Raw genomic sequence first — 19,729 nt, forward strand, 5'->3', positions numbered from 1 at the left:
TAATCTGCTTTCATTAACTGTAGGGTACATCTGCTTATTATTTTCTAATTCACAGGGTTTTATTTTCAGCATCTTTCTCTTCCTGTCTCTGGGGCCCAGATCAGATAGATAAAATCAGATTTTTTTTTTCTTATTTAATAAGCATTTCCTGTAAAACAGTAAGTCCTGAGTGATTGTACCAAACAATTGAGAGAGTGGAAAGGGAGGATGTAACAAAGCAGGGTTGGGGTGTGTGCAGCACAGTCATCAGATGCAGGGATATTCTCTTTATCCCAGCACTTGGAAGCTGCATCTGGAGTGTTGGTTTGTGGTATTACAAAGACATTCGCACACTTGAGAGAGCTTAATGGAGGGCCAGTAAGATGGAGCACAGAATGATGATAATAAATTTAAAAGGTAAGCTGGACAAAGCCCTGAGCAATGTGATAGAGTAAGATGATTCCTAGACATGAGTTTGAAGATGATTTGTTATATAATTCTATGATTGATGCAATCCAGATAAACAGGATATTTTTTATATATTCTGTTGTTCAAAATGTTTACAATAAATGGTGAGGTAGAAGAAATGGGATTAAGGCTTCAATCATTTTAGGGAAACTGTGAGAGACTTGCTAAAATGACCTCCAAGATAAAAAATCAGAGATTTTGGCTTGGTGCCATGTAAAGACAAGACAAAAGCTGTTAGAGAAGAACAGCTGTCCTGAGAACATACTTTTAGAATGTTTCATGGGGGGGGTTGATAGGTGGATATGAGTGAGTGTCATGGTCTGTAGAAAAGGAGTCTTAGAAATTACAAAGAAATTAATTGAAATGTTAAAATGTTTGGGCATTGTATTATGTCTTCTGATGTCCAAATACAAACACATTACCCAATAAATTAGCTATTCACCCTTTTAATTGTATGTACATCTATGTCCACATGCATGTAAATCTAGGTACAAATATAACTCAAATATATAAATACATATATATATGTGTGTATAACTAGTATTTCTGATCATACTGCTAATGATTTAACGTGATGCAATGTTAAATGGGCCTTTTCTAGGTGTGTATTTTACTTTATTCCCCAGTTTGGTTTGCATTTATGTAAATTAGGCCATGAAGAAATTGTTGTGATGAACTACCAGGCCACTTTATTATCAGACATCTTTTTAACTAGCAAGGTAACTAAATGAAGAAAGCAATATCTGGCAGTGGTGCCAATTGCCATAACTCTCAGCATAAATCTGGGAATGCTAACGATCCCATTAGCCTGGTTCAGTAAATCATTGATTGGAAGCAGCCTAAAGTTTGGATTCCAACTTCTATTTCCCATGTCATATCTGCTGAGATGAAGCAACCCCTGGAACAGTCTGTTCCCTTACATTCTGGAAATGGTCCAGTTCATCCTCAAATTCCAGTGCCCAGTTCTGATCTAAACAAACACTTCAGTTTTCCTCAGAAAAGCCTGATCTATGCCTTCCTCATCTTCTTGTCAGGATTTTCCTGTCAAATAATGGATCATGGCAAAGTTAAGGCTTATTACACATGCTAGACATTGTGTTCCTTTCTTTCTGTCCTTGTTTTGGCACAAGAATTGGGGTATTTCTAAACGTTGGAAATCCCTTCATGTCTCAGTTTTATTATGAGCTCTAAAATTGATGAGTAAGGCTGATCTTGGGGCAGCATCAGCATATGTTTCACCCACAAGCTATCTGCAATTTCAGAGGGGTGCTTTTTTTGGTTTATTTCTCTCTCACCAGACCTTTCTTATACTGAAAACCGTGTAGCTGTTGGAAGGCATCAAATAGCATCAAAAACCCCCAAGCCAAGCCAAAACATAAATAAAAAAACCCGCAATTGGATTTCCAAAATTTCAAGGCACATCCAGGCACATTCAAGGCACATCCAGGCAGTAGCTCAAGCACAGTTCAGTGAGGTGATGATGACTTGCTGTGGGTTCAGGGGGATGGCACTGGGGCACAGGCAGCAGAAATCTGAGCTGGCTTCCAGGACAGCAGCCCCTGCCCCTACACCTGTGTGCCAGAGTGAACCCATGTGCTTAACAGGGACTTGCAAGATGAAATTGGGAGCATTCCCAGCATGGAGGAGCTTGGGTGGAGTTGGCCCAGCCGTGGGGAGACTCTACTTTGTACCAGGGTGAGAGCCCCAGAATCTATAAAGTTTCACCAAATGGCTATACAAAAAGTACAAATTTGTGGTTCAGATGGAAATCTTGATGTGGGATTTCTTCAGGCTGCTTAATAGGGCTTGATGGAATGCTTATGTCTGTTTTTGGAGATGTGTTCTCAAGGGAAAGAAAAATTGGAAGATGAAAAATGCTCTTCAGCCTTAGAGATTGTAGAATTCTGGGAGGTGTAGTGTTCAGTGTTTGGACAAGGCACTTTTATTCAAAAATATTTAAATTTAAGGATGTGCTGCTCCCACAGGGAAAAATGCTGATGAGACTGGAGGATTAGAAGACTTGGAGTGCCAGGAAAGGAGAGCTATGACAAAGTGAAGGCAGTGCACAGAAAGTAGGCAAGTGTCCACTTGTCAGAGCTTTTCTCAATCACACACATCTTGCTGCTAGCATCTGGGAATGACAGCTGCCTAACCTGGAGTCCTTTTGCTGGAGTCAAGATAATGTTTAGCCACATGCTTCTCAGGACTGAAACAGCAACATGTGAGAATTTTAACCTCTAGGTTGCACATGGCTGGGTGCTGGAAAAGGACTGCTCCAGGACCTGAGCTCCTCTCACTGGTGACTTGTGCAGCCTCAGGGCAGGAGCTGCTTTTGCTGCTTGTGACTATGCAAGGTTTGAAACACTGAGGGGTCTGCTCTGTGCCAGGTTTCCAGCTGATTACTGGGTCAGCTGTGGACAGCATCAGATTATTAAACTTCTGAGAAAAGAATGGGCATTTCATAGGAATAAATCAGACACATCTTCTGCTGGTCATAATACCTGTCTTTGGTAGTCTTCCCGCTTACTGGGATATTGGAGCTTGAAATGAGACAATCAGAATTCTTCAGGCCAGAAGGTCCTGAAGAGGGTGAAGTGACAAGTGAGTTACAAGACAAAACACTTTTTCCCATTGAAGGTGTGCTCTGCAGGTACCTGTTGAACACAGGGAAATTGACTCCCAGGACTGAGCTTCCCAAGAAATGGGCACCAGGCAATGTGCTGTGGTTGCTGAAAAGAAAATCAGAATCCCTGTGGACTTTCATATCCTGTTTGTAATTTCTTCTTTTCTATCTGTGTGGAAAAATGAAAAAATGGTTTGTGAATATGCTGAAGGTCTGCGGCTGGGGAAAGAGTTTGTCCCTGTTGGTGGCTGCATGGCAAGATCTTAGACACAGGCATTGGAAACAGTTTCTGGTGTGAGATAGCAGAGAAGGGGCTGAGGATTGCTGCTCAGTGTTTAAGTCAATGAATTTTCAGTCTGTTGGCTATTCCCTGTCTGCATCTGTCATTTCTGATGAGTGGTCTCTTTCCTGCAGAGAGCTTGTCTGCCTTTCCCTGTTTTTATTGCTCCCACTGTCCTTGTAGTAAAATGGGACAGGTTTCTGTACTGCAGGGGAAAAACAGTGATTTCAGCAAGTGAGGAATAAGCAGCAGCCATGGCCAAATGCTCCTTGACTTAATGTGAATATCCAAACAAAAACATTCTCAGTAAGCAGGAAGGAAAAAAGCTCCACAGCCACAAAGAGCAGATTCTAGAAACTGTGAGACTGGATGGGGTGGCAATTCTTTTATTGTCTATGTGGGCTTTGAGGGAGTGATTTTGAAATATGCATAAAAGGAATTAGTAGAATGCACAAATAATAACAAATGATATCTGAAATTTAATTTGTATGCAGTCTCTCACCTTTCACTCCAGGGAGCTCTGCAAATAAATTTTCATTTAATCTCTTCTTTTATGTGTGAGGTGGTTAAGTGTTGTCTCTGTCTCATACATGAAAAAATTATGATGCCTCAGGGTCCTGTTTCCTGGCAAACTCTGGCACCCTTGGATGCCAGCAGCCCAGGTGGCTGTGACTCCAAGGCTGGGAAGGGAGTGCAGCTTCTCTGAATTGTAGAGAAGCCACAAAGAATGGGGTAATTGAGGAAAGTTGAAGAAGATCCAACAGAAATGTTACAGCTGGGTTCTGGTATTTTTTATTTAATCCTCCTAGGTTTTGCTGTTTTGTTTTAAAGCAGACATTTACATTTTCAGTATGGAAGCTGAATTCCCCCTCTTCTTACAGTGTGATTTTTTGCAGCAAGACTAGAAATTATGTCCCAGTTCTGGAACTTTCAAAGACTTGGCTACGTTTTCCTAGTAACACCATTCTTCATCTCCACATCAAGCACAGGATGTGTGTAACAGGCTTTGCTGACCAGGTTCTGCATTGGATGAATAATTCTCCTCAATTATTATTTGTCCCAGAGCCCCAGACCCCAGAGCTGTCTCAGGCAGGACTGAGCGACACTGCACCAAAGACTGTGGTCAGGACAGAGGAGGGTGGCAGCTGCTGATCTTTACAGGAGCAACTGGGTCTACTAGCAGGATCCTTCTTCTTATTCTTCTGGATCTTTGAGTTGCTGAAGGCAAAATCCAGCCTTTTTGCAATCCAGCTGGAGGCAAATGCACATCAGCAGCATTGCTGCTCCACTACCTGGGGTAACTGCTTACTTTGCCTGTGTCCAGAGCTGGCCTTGGTCTGATCAGAGGTGAATAAGAAGGGATGGTGCAGACCAGTTTCTCCTCAATAGCATGTGCTGTGAGGGTGTTTCATCTCAGGGCTAGAAATAAGCAAACTTCAACTGGAGTGTGGCTGTGTAATTGTGAGCTCAGATGAGGGCTGGCTGTGTCCCTGTGAGGGATGCACAAGCATTTTATTTTCCTCCTTTTTGTTGTACTTGAGTTTTTCCATAGCAGAAGTGATGCTGAGAAGGAGGTGAGCACTGAGCTAGCAACACAGCAGACTTACAGTGTGACTGCAGGCCTGGGAGAAACATCACAAACATCAGCAGCACCAATGAAAAATATAGAGCAATTAGTAAATTCAATGTCCACAATATGTTAGATTCTTCAGCCCTTTCCATACAGGGTAGTGATTCTCCATTACACTGAAGAACAGGTGCTAAAGAGCAAATTGCTAAGGCTTTAGTGTTGTTGCTTGATTATTATTCCCAAAACCTGTCTTGGTACATCATAGTTCAAGATGATAAAGGAACAAACCACATTGTAATTAATTTGGTTTCCATTTACTATTTACAGTAAAGAATATATCCAGCTTCCTTCTCTGCTTTTGCGTGCATCTGATGGATGGATGTACTTTGCATGCATGGAACTGATGAGGCTTTCCCCTCTTACTGTGCTAAGACTTTTGGCAGAGACTGACAAGCCTTTTGCCTAATTTCCCTTATTTAATTACTTATTAAGGTTCATTTCTTTGAGTTTTTTTTTGTTTTGTTTCAAATTGGGGTTTCCCATTAGAAGGTCTGGCCCCTGCTGGCATAGTCCCATACAATTCCCACACCTGACTGCTATCCTGTACATCACAGCCTTGTGGTTTCCAGAGACCATTAACACTGAAGACTTATAGTCCAGCAAAATCAAACATGTTTCATGCCAGCCTTTTACTCTAACTGCCTAATTTTTCAGTGTTTCCTCATTATTGGAAAAAATTGGAATGGAATTAGAAAAATTCTTTAGTTTCACCATATGGTAACTTTCAGAAAGATGGGAATGATTTGAAATGGAAATACAAAGTAGGGAGTAAGTGTAAATGGGATGGAAGAGATTCTGAATATTCTTAAAAATATATTTTATTCACAAATTTTGGTTAAATTTTCATGGAAAATCCCACTGCAGTTTGTCAACTGCTCTTAGGAAAAGAGAAGAGACCATGGGGGAGCCACATGAAGGATTCGCTGATGTGGTTTGTTGTAAGAGGTTTGCCTGCAGTGTTGGATCTTGCTCAGAAAATAACTCATTCAGCACTAAAGACAGTTAAAACTAATCACCAGATAAGGGAAGGGAGAGTGATGCCATATGCCAGTAACAAACGATCCATGCTGATGAAATTTAAAGGCTAAGCACAGGTTTTTATTTAATAACAGTTGACCATAGCAAATCATTACTGAAAATGCATCTAGAATGCTCTGACAAAAGGCTTAACACTATCTACTATATTTTCCATGTTTGCAAATACATTTTAAAAGCAGTACCTAAAAAAATGTCTCAGTGTTAATGGGGAAATAAATTAAGGAAACAAAATTACAGTTATGAATTTTGCTGTGAAGCTGTCCTCTGCTTTCCCTCAAGATACTGAAATCAGTAATGCTCCTTCTTTTGGTGCATATCTCCAAATCCCCACTGGCCACAGCATAAAGTTTTGCTGCTGGGCTTTTTGCTGTTGCTTTATGGGGAGGACCATGAACTTGATTAAACTTCTAAGTTTCCATGCTTACATTTGCACCTCCAGCACAACTGCATAGACATTTCAACCTGAAGATTTTTAGTAGTGTACCCTAAGAGTCCAAATATATCAAAAGATTTTGTAGCTAAAAAGGGTGAGGGCAAAACTTCCAGCAAAACACCCATTGTTGTCTGGTGCTATTATGGAAGCGTTCTGACCTCAGAGGAAATAGCATTAGGTGTATTTGTTTCTAAAGCAGAAACAAACCCAGCCTGTTTTCTGTGTGCTCTACAATGCCTGAAGCCCACCACATTGTGAGTGATAAGCAGCTGCAAACATCACCAGTCACTTCAGCAAAGAAATCTCTATTAGTCTGATAATAGATTTCTATTCTGACCTCTTGCCAAATAAGCATCAACTCTGAGTACTCAGGGGGTTTTTACTGAATGTCAGCTGAGTAAAGCAAGATGACACCTTGGGAACTTCAGCCCTCGACAGTTGGTGATGTGATACTTCTGGAGGGACAGGAAGGCTGGGAGGTAATGAAGCAGAAGGGCTGAAGTGAAGATGGAGCCGGCCTTGACAGGATTGTTTGTCAGCATTTTCTTGCACAACCCACTGGGAAGGAAAGGGATGGCAAGGAGGATAATAAGAGTCATAGCCAGAATTACTACCCTGCTTAACTGTGTCTTCTGTTGTGCTGCTTGATGCTTAGTGCAAGAATCAAGGGGGAAAACTCACACACAAAAACTTGTAATGCAAAGAGGTTGCTTCCCTTCCTTTTCCTACCAGCCTTGATTTTCTTCTCTGTGTTCCACTCCTTTTCTAACCCCTTCACATCCCATGTCCTCTAGCTCTGTTCTCCCTCCCTCATCCTATCTACTGTGATTCTTCTGTTGAAACCCCATCTGTCCTCTAGCTTCCACTCCTCTACCTTTTGGTTCTTCTTCCATACCATCCTCTCATACACTGTTCCTCTGTAGGCTCTGTCCTGTTTGACAACTGAAATAGCTCAAAGGGGTCTGCAGCTGGGGGGAAAGAGAAGGATGTCTTCCAGCAAGGGCAAAGAGAAGGAAAATTAGGAGTCTTTAATACCCAACATTTCAAAAAATGAAGCCTAGTCACAAGGCCTCTCCAATTCCCTGCCTTCTTCTGCCAGTGTGTGACCATGGGAGCTGGCTATGAAAGCTGCAGCAATGAAGCCCTTCAGAAGCAGTTTAATGTGCGTGGGGGCCTTGCCCTGTGCTTGGGGTGCCACCCTCTGTATCCAGGGCATCACTGCTCTGCCGCTGCAGGGGTGAGGAAGGGAGGATGGAATGGATCAGACAGTACAAGCACTCAAACATCCTCCCTGTACTTTTGCTCATGTGTGTTGCCATTAAAGTGCAAGAGTTCTATTGTCATTACATTGCAAAGATTCCATATTGCTGGAGTTTTGTATCTCCTTGATGTTTCTCGTGGACAGCTCCTCCAGGCACTGACTCTTCCTCATCCTCACAGCAGCCAGCCAACTGACTCCAGTTCCCTCAGCCAACCAACCCACTCTTGTATAACACTCTTCTTATTGGCTACAGCTGTGGCCTGTTAAAGTCTGTTCCCAATCTCTAATAATTAGCTCAGCTGCAACTCCTTAATGGGGTAAGATTACTTTCTATACTACCTTTAGTTTCCTCTATTGTATCCCCCTGCAGATGTGTGTGCTGTCCTGAGATGTTTTAGGAGGAGGGAGATCAGCCAAGCACTGGCACAGAACTGGGTACTAATCCTGGACTTCCAGTTCCCTGGTCTGCCCCAGGCTGCCAAAAGATTTTGTGTCTGAGAAAAGTGCTGAAGCCTCCAAACCCACTGGTGTAGTAGGACTTGAGGGTATTTTCCATTAAGGTTTTGTGTGTTGGCTTTTAAGTCACTGCTGCTTTTTCAGTGAATAATGGAAGCCTATACCCTTCCCCATACTTTAATGCTAGACAGAAAATAAAACCCATGCAAGAACCATAACTTCTAATAAGCAGATCTGTTTGGTGGGGAAGGCTCATAAATGATAGATTTTGAGAAAATACACAGTTCTAAATCAAGCTTATTTTTCAGAGTGGCATTTAAGTGATGGCTAACAACCCCATGAAAAGATTTTTCTGTAGCACACTGTGAATATTAAATATTTATGGCTAATAGATGTGAAAGGTGTGTGCAAGGAAAAAAAGCAAGAGAGAGTATGTGTGTTGATGTGAAGGAGAAAAATAGGGTTTTGTTTGTTGTTCATCTGTCAAATAATTTTAACCTTATGTTAAATGCAAAATAGAAAAGAGAGCTCTCTCTTGTGAAGGAGAGTGATGGGAATGGGACAGGGGAAGAAGAGCTGTCCACAGCTTTACTTGCCCAGTGACTACTCTTATTTTTGTGTGTGTCCTCTATGCCTCAATAATCCTAACATGACATTTAGTTCCCATTTAAGGAGGGAAAGAAAAATTAAAGAAAAATATTTTAGTCCTAAAAGTTTAAAATACCAAAGGGGTTTCCCTCCTAATTGATCTGTTTGTCTTTTCTCATGGAACCTGAAGAACAGGGAACTATTGGCAGTTTTGGTTACATGTAAAAGTTCTGATTTCCCACCAAGCTGGGATAACTGGTGTCTACCTTGGTATGAAATATGACCCAGATTTCAGGATTCTACTTTTGGATTGCTAAGGAGAGCACTTCCATGTGAAATTTCAGTCCTGGAAAATCAGCTTCCTGCTGTTTTGATGCAGCGGTTCTCCTTGCTGTGTTCAGAATGGTGCTTGCTGGCTTTTCTGCAATAAGTGGGGGACAGCAAGAGACAAAAACCTCTGTGTGACTTGTGAAGAAGCTAAGGATCACTGGTGGTGTTCTTTAAAATTTTTCTGTTTATTGTAAATAAATGTCAGGCTGCATTTTCATGTACGTGCCTTATTCATTTTGTTTCCAAGTTAAATGAAAGAGTCTTTATGTTGTAGTTTTTGTTGCAAAATGGGAATGGTTTAAGGAAGAGGTTCCACATTAATTATTTGAGAAATCTGCCCAGTCCTCCATCTGTAAATATGTGTGCAAAGTATTTCTGACACTGAGAGTTAAACTAAATGGTTAGCTGATTTTATTGACATGGATTTTTTATTTTTTCTGGGTTGATACAAATGCTTCAGTGTACACAGGACACCAGGCAGGATATCCAGCTGCATGAAGATGCATCCACATTTAATAATAACCTTTCATTTCCAATTTTGGAATTCAGAACACTGCCAGGTTTCATCTGGAGTGAGGTTTTGTAACATAAAAATGGTTCTTGAAAGTCTTCTCTAAGGGAGGAATTTTTAAAGGATAAGCTGGAATATCTTTCAGTGAAGAACCTGAGAAATGAAAATGAATGAGATGTACTTTAAGGTCCAACACAAATCATCCTATGACTCTATCATTCTGTCTGATCTGGATCAGGCATTTCAATGCCAAAGTATTCATACCTTGCGTGTAAATTATGGGGTCAGAAAATTTTTGGAGTGGTTACAGCTGGGAAGTCAAAATTATAAAGAGTTGCAATTTGTGTCTCACTGCCTCTCACTACTTCCTGGAGAAAAAAATATTTTTCCCTTTTTCTCCAAATATCTTGTTTCTTTGCTGGCTTAAATTAAAATGGATCCTGCCTTCAGGTTTTGTTTGATTTGTCTTTTTCAAGCTGCCACAGAGTTTTTGCTCAGAAGCTGTACCAGTGCTCCTGATGAGAAAAAATTTCCTCAACTGATAAATGCTTAAGACTATGAAATGGATCATTTATAAAATTTATTTATTTCTTTAACAGTTAGTGTCAATTTTTTGTATAGCATAAACAGGTGATGAAGACAAGATGAATATAAGAACCATCTCATCCAGACTGGTGCAGCTCTTGTTACTTATGCTAACTGCAAAACTAGCTCTGGTTATCCACTGTGCTTTCTGTTAAACTAAACCCTACAGAACACCTCCCCACTGGCTGACTCATTATTTCCCCCACTTCAGTATCAATTTGCAAACATGCACTCTTTATGACCAAGATTTTTCAGGCAACATTTTCCCATGTGGACAAGAAAAATGTTTCTAAAATGATTTATTGTCAGATTTAAATTTAATTGCTAAAGATTATTTTGTGCCTTGCACTTGGGAGTTGGTCTGCAGGGCATAGTTACTGATATCAACAAAAGTTAAATCAGAAACATTCTTTACCCAGTAAGTGCATTTTCAGTGCTTGTAGCTTCCAAACCAACAGATTGTACTTGTTGCTGCATTGTGTTTTCCATCAGTTCAGCATTGCAAGAATAGAATTTCTATATTCCAATGCTTGAATTTGTGATAGTTGGCTTAATCTAAGATAATGTAGTCCAAATCTTGGCACCAGCCATGGAGAATTGGTCATACTATCTTGTTTAAGATTAAGACACTAATTTTGGTGAGATTATTTCAGTCTTGGTTGTGACTTCCTCTACAAGCTATAATACATGTATGGATTAATTAATTAACCTATATACTTTGGGCAAGTATTTTCAAGCAGATATAGTCTAACCATAGGGAATATTTAGATTACGTGGAGGGCTGCCGTGTTCTAAAAGGAATGTGCAAGGCTTGCAAATGTCTTTCAGTTTTCTGCCATTTGACCCTGGCAATGTACATCATCTGTTGTTGGTAGCAAATTGTGTCTGGAGCTTTCCTCAATGCTCTCCATATTCCTTGAGTGCATAGTAAAAACATACAGTAAAACATCAGTATATTCCTTCTGTGTCTTCCATATGGCAAACCAGTGCAAAAGCAGAGAGTGAAGTCTCATGAATTGATATGATAATTTTGGCTCACTCTACAGTATTACCTTTTTGTTGGTGTTGTAGATTATCACTGAAGTACTTTGTGATGGATATGGTATTTTATTATCCGGCTACTTGGTAAAACACATGATTATTGGTTCTTTCAGTTGCTTTTCTATTGAAAGTGATTTCTCCTTCTGAGATGGCTTTTGCGTGGTCTGTGTCACTGGAGGCTGAGCCTTAGTGTGCTGCAACTGAGCTCTGCTCTTTGCTGTACCCATTTTGCAGAACAGTCTCAGTAACTATTTTTAAGGAAAGCAACAACAGTGCCTGGAAGGGTAGAGTGGTGTCTTGCTGTGACTCAGTCTGAGGTAGCACTCAGAGGCTTCTCTGCTTTGTTCTCACAGGATGAGGCACTTGAACTGTGCAGCAGTTTGCTTCAAAAGCAATGCTCAGGATAATCTGCCATAGCACTCCCTTGCATGCCTGTCATGGGAAGGGTGGGTACTGACTCTCCTAAAGATCACTTGGACAAATCTTCTCTTCCTTTCCACCCTCATAAGCAATGAGAAGAAAGGGTTTCCACTGCATAATTTAACTTAAAATAAAATCAGTTTGCATGTATCAAAGTGGAAGACTGACACAGGATTCCACTGAAATAATTCATCAGGCTACAAGCAAATAACAGCTAAGAAATCATTAATATTTTAATATTTCCATCTGAAACACGGAAAATAAATTTAAAGTTGATAATAGTTGATCTGCTGAAGCTGAGCCTGAGGACAAGGATATTCTTTCTGCATAGTTGAGCTAATTCTTCTATTTTCAATCCATCCTTTGTCTTAAATTCCTGATTTTCAGAAATCTCAGTGTGAGAAAAATGTAATACACTAATGACTAAGGCTGTTAAAACTCTCTTTCAAAGAAGTTGTTTCCTATCTGGTACCAGTATTAAATCTGGTGCTTTTGGACTGGACACATGCATGGCTTCTTGTGCCTGTGGAATGCAAAGTGAAGGACTTGGACATGCAAATTTCAGACTCCTTTGAGAACTGCTTGTACAGCTTGCAGCACTGAGGTCAACTCCAGTGTAGAAGTAGCCAAGGCAATGATTCTCTGTCTTTTGGGATCTGACCAATATGCATTTAATCATCTGAATGGGAAAATGTCTCGAATAGACAGTAAATGATCTTCAAACTAAAAACTTAAAGCAAAGCTTTATTTATCACACTTCCTATAAAACTGTTTCTGCTCCCCCAAATAGCACTTTGTGTGGCTCTGGTCTGTGTCAGTGTCACAGCTGCACTCAGCAGCACTATAAATCATACAGTGTAAATCAAATTACACTTCAAAGCTGGAAGTTCAGAAAAGTTCAAATGATTTTTAACTAAGAGATTTGCACCACTGATTTGAGTTCATGAACTTTTGTCTGTTACTTACTCATTTCTTTTTTTGAAGGAAGATCTGATTAAGAGCAAACTGTAAATGCTTTGCTGCTAAAAGGAAATGTGTGTTATAGCTACAACGTGTGCCTGACACAGAAAAAAAACTGGTTGGTGTGTGTGTGCTTGTAATCCCTCTTACTGTGACATTGCTTCATAGAAGCAAAAGAGCATGTTAGACACATTATTTTTATTGGTACCACTTCGGCTGAATGAGTTAAGCTCCTATAGAAGAAACACTTTTACCATGACAGCTTCATTTCCTCATGTGCCTTTGCTGATCATGAAAATCACCTTTCTACAGTTCTACAGAACTCTTCATGTCTTAGTAAGGATAATCAGAATGGAAATATGTCTTTCATTTTGCCAAGATTTCTGATTTGACTTTCCTGCTTTAAATATATATATATATATATACACATATATATATATATATATATATATATATATACATATAATTTTGCCTTCCTTTTGTCTTTGTGTGTGTTTGCCTGGTAGGCTGAGGTGTACTTTTATTTGTGTTAAGTACAGAAGTAGTGTAATATAAATATTTCCTACCTTCCTTTGAGGTCACAGCTCTTGATGGCAGGGATGAAGGTCTCTGACTGCAGGTCCCTTCATGTTTTCTGTAGGTTCAGAGAATTGTCTCAGTGCTGCTGCTTGCTGAGATGTTCTGCATCAACCTTACCTATCTCACACCCTGACAAAATGTGAAATCCAGGGAAATGGTGCTCCTAACTTCAGCACCACTTTGCACCAAGGTAGGGGGTGCCTCACCCAGGAAGAAGAAAATACCTACAAAATACTGAAAAGTGTCTGGGTTTCTTACCATTCCCCTTTCCAAGCGTTATCTTCTCCCTGCTCCCTTACCCAGTTTGTTTTACTGATCCATGCTCCCACACTTAGGGTTTCCATCCAAGCAGAATACTTTTCCCTAGGGCTGTTGGAACAAAATGAAGATTTAGTTGCAGCTTAATCTTGTTTTATTCAGATATGGTTGGTCATAAGGGCAGATTTGATATTCTGCAATTGAAACTTTCTAACTCCTCTGTCATGATGCTGAAAAATGGAGATGGTTCTTGGCCAACTCCGGCACACACTTGAGTTTTTCAAAATACTTTGATATTCTCCCATGCAAGCTGCTCTGCATCTGTGAGGAAGGGATGGAGCTGCTGTATCTCACAAGCACTGGGGAGCAGGAAAATGGCGTGCACCTTCAAATCAAAAGTCAATCTAGGCCTTTATCTGTCCACAGCACTGGCTGAAGGTCTGAACTTACAGAATAAAATAAAACAGTCAATGTGTGGAAAATTCTTCTGAACTTAAGCAGTTCTAGGATTTCTTAAACTGATTTCTGTGTCTCTATAACCTTACTAAATACCTCTAAATAAATCTGTCCCCATGACTGTATCTGCTATAGGCACTGGTGGAAAATAACTATATCCAAGTCATGTATTTTTTTAAATTCAATCTATTTCTAAGAATTGCTTTGGGGTTGTTTTTTTCTTTTTATTTATAATTCCAGCAATCCATATTTAGGCCGGACACTTAAAAAAATACTATATATTTTATTGTCTTTGTGGACAAATCTAAAAAAATCCATCCAAACTTTATCCTTTATTGCTTATTTTCACAGAAAATGGACATTTTGTGCTGAGCATTTTAACACTGAGAGATATCTGCCTGGGCTGGAAAGCACCTACAGTCATGGTTCTCAAGGTCTGAGATCTCTGCTCAGCTCAGTTATCCTGTGCATTTTGGTGCATTTTGGAAAGCAAAAGGCCATTTCTGCAGTGTGCAAATTCAAACTGGGAAGAAAAGCCTGTAACAGAGGAGAACAGCAGGGATAAGAACCACAGCCCACACAGGGTTACTGAGGACATTCAGAGGGACAGAGTTTCAGGACAGCTGTAATGGAAAGCATTCCTGAGTAATTAGAAGCCTCAAATTTGTTTTAAATTATAAAAGGCTTATGTGAAAGTGAGCAGCAAGCAAGAAGCTGCTAGAGGAGTGTCTATCTAAACATCTGTGTTTAAATTCCCATTTCAAATAAGAACAAAAAACGGTGTCTGTGTTTGTCGGGATCCAAGGCAGTGTTTTGCTCCCCTGTTGTTTGCAGAAGAGTTACCACATCACTGGCTCGAAGGAAGGGACTTTCCATGAAGCCCCATGTTGCTGACCCAGAGCGAACTCCTAACTAGATTGTGTCCAAATGGGCCACCAAATCACCATCTGAGGCTTCTCCTGTTGCCTTAATGGCTATGGAACCAGGGGTGTAAGGCTGTGTGACTCTGACTCCACCAGGCAGGTGTGCTCCCACTGCATGTTGGTGCTCTGGATTAGCCCAGGAAGAGGAGCAGCTTCCATCCCATCCCCATCCCATCCCCATCCCCATCCCCATCCCCATCCCCATCCCCATCCCCATCCCCATCCCCATCCCCATCCCCATCCCCATCCCCATCCCCATCCCCATCCCCATCCCTTCCCTTCCCTTCCCTTCCCTTCCCTTCCCTTCCCTTCCCTTCCCTTCCCTTCCCTTCCCTTCCCTTCCCTTCCCTTCCCTTCCCTTCCCTTCCCTTCCCTTCCCTTCCCTTCCCTTCCCTTCCCTTCCCTTCCCTTCCCTTCCCTTCCCTTCCCTTCCCTTCCCTTCCGGAAGCAATGTGGCTTCCATCTGGTCCTCTCCAATGGACAGAGGGTGGGAAAGCACACAACCCTACTGGGATCTTTCAGGTTTCTTTGACAGTAATAATCAGATTTAATAAATGTTGTGCTGCTGTACTCAACTGAGGGATGTTATAGATAAGTTTCCAAAGGGTGTTTCTGGAACTATCTGGCTTGTGCCTGACACCATCCCCGCAATGTGCAGCACAGATGTGACTGCAGGGTCTGGATGTGTCATGGCAGCCTCTTTTAGAGGGACTGCTGAGATGAATTAGCTTGTCGTACTGTTTGACAGTCCTTTAGTATGTATAAACTGTGCTAGGGTTAGTTTCTGACACATAAAAATACCCAGTAGTCTGGCCATTCTCACTAAAACTGGACAAAACTAGGAATTTCCCCCAGGAAATTAAGAGTAACCAGCCCACTCTCCTGCTTCCTCTTGCTTAGAGAACTAAATTTAATTTTTCATGGACTCTAGCCAAGAAAAATACTTCTCAGGGCAGTTTCTCTATACAAGTAAGTAGAGATAGGTGTGCCTCACAAAAACCACTCTCATGTGTGACGGGTTTTTAGCCCAATACAGTGGTTAATGGTCTGATTTCTGTTTCTATTTACAAAGTTCTAAATAAAACTCAGAAGTATCATAATTTTTGTCTTTGCAGCAATTGCTGGCACATGCATGTATATGTACACAGGTATTCATACAGGCTTCTTATTAGAAAAGGCCCTTGCATGCTTTTACCAAGTGCTCCAAGACAAGTGCCCAGGTTTTTACAACTGCTTAGCTCACTAGATGCAGAGACCTTTCAAATATTTAGAGGAAAATACTTCTGTTGGATTGCTGAGAGCTTTGAGCACATGGTTGGAAATGCCCAGGTATGATCCAAACTCTCTTCAGTATCACACATACTATTAAATGTCATATGTGCATCTGTCTGCTATATTGGCCTCACTGAATTAAGAGAGGCAGGGTCCTGACTCCTCTTGAGAGCCACTGGCATTTCATTCCTCTTTAGAAAGTATTGGGAATGCAGGTACATTTTTTTTCAGCCTCACTGAATTCAAAACAACTACTGTGAATCACCACAGCTCCCTGTTTCTGGGAGTTCATACTGGGATCAGTAAACAGGATAGAGTTTATTAATTGCCCTGGAAAAGCAGCAGGGGAAGAAATCCAGATGGACTAGCCAGCCTTCACTGCATCCAAGTGAGTATAAACAACATTCAGAGATGAGAGAGACAAATGCAATGCTGCTGTTTATGGCCAGATTAAAAGCATGGGATAAATTCCAAGCAGGGCTGAGAACACCCTTTGACAGGAAGGGTGTTTCACTGCATGGAGAACCCGGGGATGTGCATTTGTGAGAAAGGTATTTGCTTCCCCTTGCCTTGCCCAGGGCCTGGGCAGCCTCAAGGTGTTTATAGCAACTACAAGCAAGTGTACAGAACTTGTTTCCCCCAAAGTGGCTTGGGATTTCAATGAGTTCTAATATTTCACCAGCTCATATTTTGATGTATTATTTCACCAGTTCATATTTTTAAGTATTCTAAGGTTATTTATCACTAAATTGAAGAGTCAAGTTTTTTTAATCCTGATGCAGTCCAGACCTCTCTGTGCTGCCAGGAAACAGGAGTGCTTGGTTAGGGAGCAGCACACAGGGAGCAGAGGAAAACACTGACCCCACCTCTGCTTTCCCCAGGCTCTGGCATGGGCCCAGGCCTCTTCCCCTGGGGAAGGGACATTGTAACAGGGGAGGGGTGTTTGTCGCTCTCTCTGGGTGTTTGTCGCTCTCTGGGTGTTTGTCGGTCTCTCTGGGTGTTTGTCGTTCTCTGAGTGTTTGTCGCTCTCTCTGGGTGTTTGTCGCTCTCTCTGGCAGCACAGGGCTGTGACCTGAGGCAGGTGAGGTGATTTGTGTGCGTGTGGCAGGGCAGACACAGGGTGTGACCATCTGCCAGGGACAATGTGCAGCAGCAGGTTGGACACAGAAGCCAAGCACCAGGGAGGTGATGGCCTCCTCCTCCTCACCCCGCAGGGAGGTGAGCTCAAGGCCATCCTTTACATGTGAAATAAAAGCACTGCAAACACAACTTCCTGTCTGCAGTACTTGAAGTGAGTGAATAGCATTGCAGTGACATTCTTTTTCATAAATTTGTCTAATTTGTAAAGGAAGAACTAAACAGCTGGTAACTTATTTCTCATTTTCATGACGTACTTATGTCGTTGAGGGTCAGTGGTGTCTGAAACTTGCACAAAGCAGGCACAAATGTGCCCTGCTGGTGACCACCCTCATGAAGCTCACTTATTATTTTCGCTCACACACCAGCAGGGCTGACCGGCCCATTTCTTAGTGCAGTCCAGCACATCTGCTCCTGGTTGTGAGATATGGTGGTGGCTCTGTGGGCAGTCCTGTCCCACTTACCCTCCCCTGAGCTCCAGCTCTGTGAAGAATTTCCCTGCTAGAGGACACCTTTTGGATGATATGCAGTTGTGGTATTCAGCTCCTTTGCTTCTTCCTCATCCAGGTTTAGCATGGAGGATTACCCCAGGGTATGCTGCAGTGTCTGACCTTTTGTGAGCAATTTAGTCTGCAGATTTTGTCCCCAGCTGTAATGTATGTAAGGGTAACTGGTACTCCGGCCAAATCTCTTCTTTTGACAAGCAGTTTATTAAGGAGCTCAAAAATTGCTCGACAAATTTAATTAGCATCAGAATTTGCATTGGTAACAATGAAGAAGCCTCAGTATGCACTAGAATTTTGTAGAAAGATTTTTATCTCTGGGCTCAGAGTTTTAGGGACTCATACGTGTCTAAACTCTGTTCCTAAAAAAAATATTTTTATCTTAGCTTTCATTCTCAAAATATGTGGGGACCTAAGTAGTCTTTTGGGCAATTCCATCCATATAATTAGGCACACTCAAAATTCCTTGGGCTGAAGACTTTCCCAGAACAGCCATTTCATCTGTGCTAACAAAATGTTTTCTTCATTTGGAGGGACCCTCATTCAACATGGCCAAAGTTTCACTGTATAAACAGGGAGAACTTAAGCAGAGACTTTCTGGGAAGTTTGGTGACAAAAGAAATCAAAGCCTTTTAAGAAAATTATAGAATTCTTTGAAAAGAAGCTAAAAATAACCATTTATTTAATATATTAATATATCAATTTAATAAATTAATATATTTTTATATACTTAATAAATATATTAATAAACATATAGATGTATTGTATTATATTATATTATATTATATTATATTATATTATATTATATTACATTATCTATAATAAATATATTATATTATAATTATATATTAATTTTTAATATAAAATTAATAAAATAGATATATATTAATAAATCAATATACTTATACTATATATTAATATATTAATATATTTATTTAATGTATTAATATATTTAATTTCTGGTTCTTTGATAGCTGTGACCTCCACCATCACCACAGAGTGTTCTCTTGGAGCTATTCATTACATCACTGAGCAGGCTTTGAAAAACTGTTTGCCAACTCTCTTCTTGTTTAAAATATGATGAAAACCTTGATCACTTTTTCCTCCCAGGCAGAGGCATGGCTTGGGAAGCAGTGTATAAACAGGGGATTCAATGTCTGCAAGGCCAAGGGCTCCCAGCACCCAGACTGCCCCTGCCTCTCTGGCAGACCAAACTTCCTCTCAGTCTGCCCTCAGCACAGACCTGAAGAACAATTGTCATTATTGCTCCCCTCCCTCATATTGCTGCACTTTTAAGTACTGCATTGCTATTGTGTGATTCTCCAGTTTCCTCCATGGTATTGAATTCTATTTTCTGTTACAAAGTTAGGACAAGACTGAGTGTTTATTTTCAGAAATCCAGCCCCAGAGGAAACAATTCTGATTTTCCTCTTTTTGGCCATCTGTCTTGCTGATAATTTGTTGTGTTGCAGACAAAACTTATTTTTAACTAATTCTGAGCTGCAGCATTTGGCTTTGTTGCCCAGCACTGTTTTGCCTGTTTCATGATAATTTACCAAGATGTTTCTGCATAATAAGGTTCCTACAGTAAATATCTCTCTGAAGAAGCTTGTCTCCCATTTCACTTAAGTTACACTTGACACTACGCAAAAAGTCTCAGATTTCTCATTGAGGGTGGAAATGGCAGTCTTGCTGACTCTGATATTACAATTTTTTATTTCATTTTTTATGCCCAACATATTTTATCACAGACTCATAGAATTGTTTGGATTTTAAAGGGACATTATAGAATATTTATTTCCAACCTTCCTCCCATAAGCAGGGGCATCTTCCACTAGATCAGGCTGCTCAAAGCTCCATTCAGGCTGGCCCTGAACTTCCAGAGACTTGGCATCCAAAATTCTGAGCAACCTCTGCCAGTGCCTCACCATCCTCACAGGGAAGATTTTTTTCCTAGTATCTATCTGATCTAAACCTACACTCTTTCAGTTTAGAGCC

The 19,729-nt window shown here is 40.8% G+C and overlaps 1 long non-coding RNA gene across 1 annotated transcript in view; it reads left to right on the top strand.

Moving 5' to 3' along the window:
* Positions 1-269: 269 nt before the first annotated feature.
* LOC141729326 (uncharacterized) overlaps positions 270-19,729 on the top strand; it is a 31,827-nt gene continuing 12,367 nt past the window's right edge. Inside the window, exon 1 of the long non-coding RNA XR_012580706.1 lies at positions 270-396. This is a non-coding gene — a long non-coding RNA (uncharacterized LOC141729326). The remainder of the gene's footprint in view (positions 397-19,729) is intronic.

Source organism: Zonotrichia albicollis, chromosome 6, assembly GCF_047830755.1.
Source record: "Zonotrichia albicollis isolate bZonAlb1 chromosome 6, bZonAlb1.hap1, whole genome shotgun sequence".
In the NCBI taxonomy this organism is placed as follows: Eukaryota; Metazoa; Chordata; class Aves; order Passeriformes; family Passerellidae; genus Zonotrichia; species Zonotrichia albicollis.